We start from the raw sequence: 9,358 nt of genomic DNA, 5'->3' as shown, positions 1-9,358 counted from the left end.
ACGTCTGGGACAGGCACCGTCCCTCGACCCGATCCCTGGATTATGGCCACTGCAGCTGTAGTTGTGGGTCCCAGAGATGGATATATCACAGATGTCTGATAGATGCAAGCTGAACCACAAGAGGAGCAGCCATACTGCCAGAGTCCAGAAATCATGGAATTGTGGCTGCCAGCAAATTCCACTAGGGGGCAATTATTAGGAGAGATGCAGCTCTTATTGAGTTCATTGGAAGCTGTGTCACTACTCATGCAGGGAGCGCCTCCTAGTGGTGACGTCAGGCATTTAGAGCTGTGTACTAATGTATTGGGAAACTACAGAACAGTAGAGGAGTATTATCAGCATTATGCATTCTCGAAAGCTGGGAGATGAGTTAATACGGCTAATAAAGGGTCCCATTCATTTTAATCACGTTCTGGGTGCTGAACCCACGAACGAAGGAGCGGAAGCACTCAACAAAGCACTGTTCTCCAGCTAATAGACAGACATACATACATAAGAGCAGTATTATAGTAGTTATATTCTTATACATAAGAGCAATATTATAGTAGTTATATTCTTGTACATAGGAGCAGTATTATAGTAGTTATATTCTTGTACATAAGAGCAATATTATAGTAGTTATATTCTTGTACATAGGAGCAGTATTATAGTAGTTATATTCTTGTACATAGGAGCAGTATTATAGTAGTTATATTCTTGTACATAGGATGTAGTATTATAGTAGTTATATTCTTGTACATATGAGCAGTATTATAGTAGTTATATTCTTGTACATAGGAGCAGTATTATAGTAGTTATATTCTTGTACATATGAGCAGTATTATAGTAGTTATATTCTTGTACATAGGAGGCAGTATTATAGTAGTTATATTCTTGTACATAGGAGCAGTATCATAGTAGTTATATTCTTGTACATAGGAGCAGTATTATAGTAGTTATATTCTTGTACATAGGAGCAGTATTATAGTAGTTATATTCTTGTACATAGGAGCAGTATTATAGTAGATATATTATTGTACATGGGAGCAGTATTATAGCAGTTATATTCTTGTACATATTCTTGTACATATGAGCAGTATTATAGTAGTTATATTCTTGTACATAGGAGGCAGTATTATAGTAGTTATATTCTTGTACATAGGGACAGTATGATAGTACTTATATTCTTGTACATAGGAACAGTATTATAGTAGTTATATTCTTGTACATGGGAGAAGTATTATAGCAGTTATATTCTTGTACATATTCTTGTACATATGAACAGTATTATAGTAGTTATATTCTTGTACTTAGGAGGCAGTATTATAGTAGTTATATTCTTGTACATAGGAGCAGTATTATAGCAGTTATATTCTTGTACATAGGAGCAGTATTATAGTAGTTATATTCTTGTACATAGGAGCAGTATTATAGTAGTTATATTCTTGTATATAGGAGGCAGTATTATAGTAGTTATATTCTTGTACATAGGAGCAGTATTATAGTAGTTATATTCTTGTATATAGGAGGCAGTATTATAGTAGTTATATTCTTGTACATAGGAGGCGGTATTATAGTAGTTATATTCTTGTACATAGGGACAGTATTATAGTAGTAATATTCTTGTACATAGGAGCAGTATTATAGTAGTAATATTCTTGTACATAGGGGTCAGTATTATAGTAGTTATATTCTTGTACATAGGAGCAGTATTATAGTAGTTATATTCTTGTACATAGGAGGCAGTATTATAGTAGTAATATTCTTGTACATAGGAGGCAGTATTATAGTAGTTATATTCTTGTACATAGGAGGCGGTATTATAGTAGTTATATTCTTGTACATAGGAAGCAGTATTATAGTAGTTATATTCTTGTACATAGGAGGCAGTATTATAGTAGTTATATTCTTGTACATAGGAGGCGGTATTATAGTAGTTATATTCTTGTACATAGGGACAGTATTATAGTAGTTATATTCTTGTGCAATGAATTCAGAGGAAAATGTTTGCAGAAAAATAGCTTTAGAAGCAGACTGAAAAGCGAGTTAGCAAGTGTGTTTTCATCTAAAGTGTATTTTGTCTTAAAGGGGTTCTCCAAGAGTATAAAATGTCCCCTCGTGTGCCGGGCACCCCACATGGAATATACTTACCCTGGTCCCCGCTCCCTACGCCGCTCCTGGTCCCCGCACCACCGCTGCTGCTTCTCCCTGCACACTGATGAAAACATCCGGTGTCGGGAGGGGTAGGGGAGCAGCCAATGGCAGGCGGGGATGGGGACAAGCCTCCCTAGCATAGCTGGTGACGCTAGGAAGGCTCGTCCCAGTCCCCGCCTGCCATTGGCTGCTTTCCCCCGACACTGGATGTTTTCATCTGTGCGCATGGAGAAGCAGCAGCGTCGGTGCGAGGACCAGGATCGGCACAGGGAGCGGGCTACGTATATTCCATTTGGGGTGCCCGGCACATGAGGGGACATTTTATACTCAGAGAACCCCTTTAAACGTTTGATTAGAGATTAAGTGACTTTAGTTTCTGTGACTTTACAAGGAAACTTCATTCATTGGCTTGTTTATCACTTTCATTGCATTGTGTCACTTACCTTGATTTGTTTCCCTGGTGTAATCCCCATTAGCAAATATGTGCTCTATGATTGACAAGTGTATATCTTGTGCAATGGATGCAGTCCTTGAGCAGCTGTTTGAGGGTTCATGTTGCTGTCCAAAATGTGAGTGAATGGAAGTCTAGTTCCTGGATCTAAGCAAATTTCAACACTGAGATTCCTTGATAATATGGCAAGGAGTTTGCTGCACATTGAGCAGACTCTTCGGGATAGACGTGGGGGAGGGTCAGGGCCAGACTGGCCACAGACTCTATAGGGAATTTTCCCGGTGGGCCGATGCCTATGGGGCCACCTGAACCCTCCTCACTGCCGCTAGTTGGGTACATACTACTAGGGTGACTATTGGGGTCATTATTAGAGGAAGTCCATGCTGAAGGTGGGGATGGCTTTGTGTCATGGTCCACAACTCACCTTCTAAGCACCTTGGTCCATATCTTAATTAGAGACAATTAGAGAAGGAGGACGGAACGAGGTAGCCATTGATGTCCACCATAGAGGGACAAACTTTTGCAGAGCTATTTTGTGCTTCATTGTGGTGTTTGGTTCTTTGGGAAGGTATTCTGGGCTGCACTATGGTATTGCTGACCCTGCAAACTGGTATTGGCCCCACCAATTTGGACCCACCTACAACATTGGGCCACTTTTAGTTTTTTCCCCACTCTGCCCCTGGGCAGAGTGGCAGTATGGAGGTGCAGGAAAGTGAGGTAGGTAGCTGGGTAATGGAAGGCGGGATACAAGAAAGAGTGTGTCAGGGAGGCTAGCCCTGATCAGACACAATCCAAAAAGTTTGGCAAGTTGGCAGATGAGGTGGATGTCAGTCCATGGATGTCACTGCTACAGCCAGACACTCTGCCAGTCAGGGGATGGTCAGCTCCAGCAAGCTCCAGAAGTGCAGGTCAGACAGGTGCTGGTAGTGGGGTATAGGCAGGGCAATCCGTCACAAAGACCAGGATCGTCAAGTGGTGTGTTGTCTTCCTGGCACTCAGAGGGACTGATGAAGACCCAGTGGTCATGGTGCACGTTGGCACCAATGTCAAAGATAGAGATAGATGGAGGGTCCTCAAAAATTATATCAGGTAATTAGGATGCAAGCTCAGAGCGAGGGCCTGAAAGGTAGTATTTTCTGAAATACTTTCTGTACCACGAGCCACACCAGAAAGATTAGGGAGGTGAACAAATGGCTCAAGAACTGGTGTAGGAAGGAGGGGTTTGGGTTCCTGGAGAACTGGGCCGACTTCTCTGTCACCTACAGGCTCTATCATAGGGACGGGCTGCACCTCAATGGGGAAGGGGCAGCTGTGCTGGGGGAGAAGATGGCTAGAAGGTTGGAGGAGTGTTTAAACTAGGGACTGGGGGGGGGGGGGGATTACGTTATAGGAGGGGAAGATGGTGCAGATAGAGACCGGTATGTAAAGTCCTGTCTAATGCCCCCAGTCGGGGAAGATATAAGTGAGGGACATGAACACGTGGAGTCACTGTTGGTAGAAATACATGGAGCCAAAAACAATAAAAAAAAATACTAATAGGAGTTTATTATAAACCACCTAATATACCAGAGTCCACAGAAAATCTGCTACTAAATGAGATAGACGAGGCGGCAAATCATAATGAGGTGGTTATTATGGGGGACTTCAACTACCCAGATATAGACTGGGAAACTGAAACTTGTATATCTCATAAAGGAAACAGGTTCTTGGCAATAACCAAAGACAATTACCTCTCCCAACTGGTTCAGGACCCGACTAGAGGGACGGCCATACTGGACTTAGTATTAACCAATAGACCTGACAGACTTGTAGGTTGGGGGACACCTGGGAAATAGTGACCATAATATTATAAACCTCCAATTGTTATTCTAAAGAGTGTTTTTCAGGGAGGTACAAAAAAGCTGAACTTCTATCAGCCTCACTAACTGGGACAACGTCCTCAAAAATAAAAACAGGCCACAAAATGGGATATTTCTAAAAAGCATTTTAAACTCTGATTGTGAGAAATACATACCTTATAGGAATAAAAGGGTCAGGAACAAAAAAACAACAACTCAGTGTGGATATAAATGTAAAGGGGACAATAAATGACAAAAAAGAAAGCTAGCAATTACTAAAACAGGAAGGTAGCGAAGAAGCATTAAAGGGAACCTGTCATCAACTTTATGCTGCCCATACTAAAGGCAGTATAAAGTAGAGACAGGTGAGTTGATTTCAGCGGTCTGTAATTTAAAAGTTAAAAGTAAGTGGTTGCCGAGAACCAACATCACAATCATTGCAGACTGGGCCTGGAGAAGAGTCACGGCCAGCTGAGAAGAGTCCTGGTTATTCATGAATTCCTGCTCTCCTGCCCACCTGCTGATGGCTGACAGTCTTCTACCTAGTTTTATCTCTTTCTCTCTAGGAGAGAACTGCCAATCATCATCAGATGGGTGAGAGAGCAGGAGACTATGAATAACCAGGACTCTTCTCAGGTAGATTTGACTCTTTTCAAGGCCTGGGCTGCAATGATTATGATGCTGGTTCTCAGCAACCTCTTACTTGTAGCTCATGAGTGACACCTCGGTGAAATCAGCATTTCAGTCTGTATTTTATGCTTCCCCTCAGTGAGGTCAGCATAAAGTTGATGACAGGTTCCCTTTAAAAAACTGCCAAGGAGAGTAAAATAGTATAGAGCATGGGTACTTAACTGGCGGACCGCGGTCCGTTGCCAGCTGTCCAGACCCCTGCGCAGTGGCCTACTAAGGAAGGGGGTCCACCCGGATGCCGGCTCTCACCGGGTTCCAGAGCCTAGAAGCAATGAGCGCTTCCATCAATACAGATGGAAGTGCTCATTGCTGGAGCGCAGGGAGCTGGGTCCTGTCACTCACCGCTCAGTTCTCCGCGCTCCTCCCCTCCTTCAGGTCGGTGGCGCTCCTAATGGTGAAACAGGAAGACTTCTCCCCTCTCCACCATTCAGCCTGCAGCCCAGAAATCTGCATAAGCTCCGTCCACACAGTGCTGCAGCTTTATCTGTGTCTACAGGGAAGAGAGGACTGTGAGCTTCAGGAACGGGACGAGGTGAGTATTTACTGTGTTTTTTTGTTTGTTTTTTAACACAGAGGGGGCACAATGGGCATTTGTACTCTTTAGGGGGCACAATGGGCATTTGTACTCTGGAGAGGACATAATGGGCATTGCAAATGTAAAGGGGGCACAATGGGCATTTCTACTCTGGAGGGGGCACAATGGGTATTTCTACTCTGGAGGGGGCACAATGGGTATTTCTACTCTGGAGGGGGCACAATGGGCATTTCTACTATGGAGGGGCACAGAGGGCATTACAACTCTGAAGAGAGCACAGTGCACAGAGGGTATTACTGCTATGAAGGGGACACAGAGGACATTATTACTGTGAAGGGGTCACAATGGACATTACTAGCACAGAGGGCATTACTACTATTAAGGGGGCACAATGGGGATTTCTACTTTGGAGGGGGAACAGAGGGAATTATTACTGTGAAGGGGCACAATTGGCATTATTACTAATAAGGGGGCACAATGGGCAATATTACTGTGAAGTTGGTACAATGGGCATTACTACTATTAAGGGGCATTATCTGTGAAGGAGGCACAATGGGGATTAATAATATGAAGGAGGCACACACCAATAGTGTTGTCCCTCCTTATATATTTTTTTGTTTTGCAGATCGGAACTTCATCCTACAGCAGCTCAGGTATGTGGACCTTTACAAAAAAGTACTTGAGTACCCATGGTATAGAGTATAACCATAAAATGTTCTTCAGATATATATAAATGGTAAAATGATTAAATTTGAGTGTTTGCCTTTAAGGGGTGATGAGGATAGAGTTGTAGAGGATAAGGAAAAAGCTAATTTATTAAATATTTTTTTGCCACTGTGTTCACTGAGCTATATTAAATGTCAGATGAGTCTGATGTTAAGGTTCATGTTCTCATTTGGCTATACAAAATCGTTGATTTTATGTATATGTTAATGTCAATACTACTGTGCATTATGCAGATGCATAATACGATGCCATTGATTTCCTCAAAGTATGACATTCTTTTTGACTTGTACAATAAAATATTTTACAAACTAAACTAAATGTCAGATGAAAAGCTGAAGTTTCAAAGTAATAAATGTGGCCCGTCTGACCCAGAAAAAACTGCAGTAGTGTCTTAAAAAATATTAAAATAGACAAATCACCAGGTCCAGATGGTATACACCCCCATATCCACAGACCCTTATTTCGGATATTCACGGACTCTATAATGACAGGGTCTGTTCCACAGGATTGGCGCTCAGCAAATGTGAGGCCAATATTCAAAAGGGGGACAAAAACAGAGCCCAGAAATAATAGGCCGGGAAGACTAACATCTGTCATGGGTAAAGTGTTTGAAGGTTTTCTAAGAGGTGCTATTCTGGAGTACCTCAATGAAAACAAGCGCATAATGTCATATCAGCACGGATTTACGAGGGATCAGTCCTGTCAAACTCATCTAATCAGTTTCTATGAAGAGTGAGTCAATGAATGTCATATATCTTGACTTCTCCAAGCACTTCATACTGTGCCACATAAAAGGTTAGTACACTCATTAGTACATCATGGCTCAGTAATAGAAAACAGAAAGTGGGTGTTAATGGTACCTACTCAGTTTGGGTCACTGTCACTAGTGGGGTACCTCAGGGGTCAGTTTTGGAGGGGTCACTGTCACTAGTGGGGTACCACAGGGGTCAGTATTGAGCCCTATTCTCTTGAATATATTTATTAATGCTCTTCTAGAAGGCTGGCATAGTAAAATATCAATTTTTGCAGACGACACTAAACTGTGTAAAGTAAATAAAACAAAAGAGGGCAGTATACTGTATAGACTTTTTTCACATTACACCCACAAACGTAAATTTATTTTATGGGGATTTTATATGATAGACCAACACAAAGTAGCAAGTATGTGTAAAGTGAAAAGAAAATGCTACATGGTTTTCAATTTTATTTTAATAAATAAAAATCTGGAAAGTATGGTTCTCATTTGTATTCAGCCCCCCCCCCCTTCCGACTTAATACTTTGTAGTACCACCTTTTGCTGCAATTAAAGCTACAAGTCTTTTGGAGTATATATCTACCAGATTTGTACATCGAGAGGCTGACATTTTTGTCCATTCTTATTTGCTCAAGCTCAGTCAGATTGGATGGAGAGCGTCTGTGAACAGCAATTTCCCAGTCTTGCCCCAGATTCTTAATGGGATTTAGGTCTGGACTTTGACTGGACCCTTCTAACACATGAATATGCTTTGATTTAAACCCTTCAGTTGTAGCTCTGGATAGATATTTAGGGTCGTTGCCCTACTGGAAGTCTTTTGCAGCCTCTACCAGGTTTTCCTTCAGGATTGCCCTGTATTTAGCTCTATCCATCTTCCCATCAACTCTGACCAGCTTCCCTGTCCCTGTTCGAGAAAAGCATCCCCACAGCAGGATGCTTTCAAAACCATGTTTCACGGTGGGGATAGTGTGTTCAGGGTGATGTGCAGTCTTAGTTTTCCTCCACACACAGAGTTTTGCATTTAGGACAAAATGTTTAACTTTGGTTTCATCTGACCAGAGCACCTTCTTCCACATGTTTGCTGTGTCCCCTACATGGCTTGTGGCAAACTGCAAATGGGACTTCTTATGGCTTGCTTTCAAAAATGGCTTTCTTCTTGCCAGTCTTCCATAAAGGCCAGATTTGTGGAGTACACAACTAATAGTTGTCCTGGGAAGAGATTCTTCCATCAGAGCTGTGGATCTCTGCAGCTCCTCCAGAGTGACCATGGGCCTCTTGGCTGCTTCTCTAATTAGTGTGTCTCCTTGCCTGGGCTCTCAGGTTAGGTGGACGGCCATGTCTTGGTAGGTTTGACGTTTTGCCATACTCCTTCTATTTTATTTTCGGATGATGGATTGAACAATGCTCTGTGAGATGTTCAGAGCTTAGGATATTTTTTTTCTAACCTAAGGCCTCATGCACACGACCGTTGTTTTATTCCGTGTCCGTTGCACAGTTTTTCGTGATTTTCAATAGGTCCGTTGAAAACTCGGCTAATGCACCAGTGGCCATCCGCGTCCGTGATCCGTGGTTCCAGTCAAAAAAATATAACCTGTCCTATTATTTTCGCGGAAAACGGTTCGCGGACCCATTCAAGTCAATGGGACCGCTAAAAAACGCGGAGACACACAAGATTGTTATCCGTGTCCGTTTTTTTCCTATCATTTTCATGGCAAACCTGTCTTAGACCTTTTTTTACATTCCTTTATGTCTGGTGGTCCTCCAAAAATAAAGGAAGACACACACGGAAACAAAAATGGAAACGGATCACGGAACAACGGAACCCCATTTTGGAGAACGGAACACAACAACGGTCGTGTGCATGAGGCCTAACCCTACTTTACACTTTTCCACAACCTTATCCCTGACCTGTCTTGTGTGTTCCTTGGTTTTCATGATGCTGTTTGATCAATAATGGTCATTAACCAACCACTGAAGCCTTCACAGAACTGCTGTAGTTATACTGAGAATACATTACACACAAGTGGACTTACTAATTAGGTGACTTCTGAATGCAATTGGTCACACTGGATTTTATTTAGGGGTAACAGAGTTTATTATAATAAAACCATGTGTCATTTTCTTTTCACTTCACACATACTTGCTACACTGTGTTGGTCTATCACATAAAATCACAATAAAATACATTTATGTTTATGGGTGTAACATGAAAAAATTTGGAAAAGTTCAAG

This window comes from Bufo gargarizans, chromosome 2, assembly GCF_014858855.1.
Source record: "Bufo gargarizans isolate SCDJY-AF-19 chromosome 2, ASM1485885v1, whole genome shotgun sequence".
In the NCBI taxonomy this organism is placed as follows: domain Eukaryota; kingdom Metazoa; phylum Chordata; class Amphibia; order Anura; family Bufonidae; genus Bufo; species Bufo gargarizans.
Note: the sequence above shows the minus strand (reverse complement) of the source record.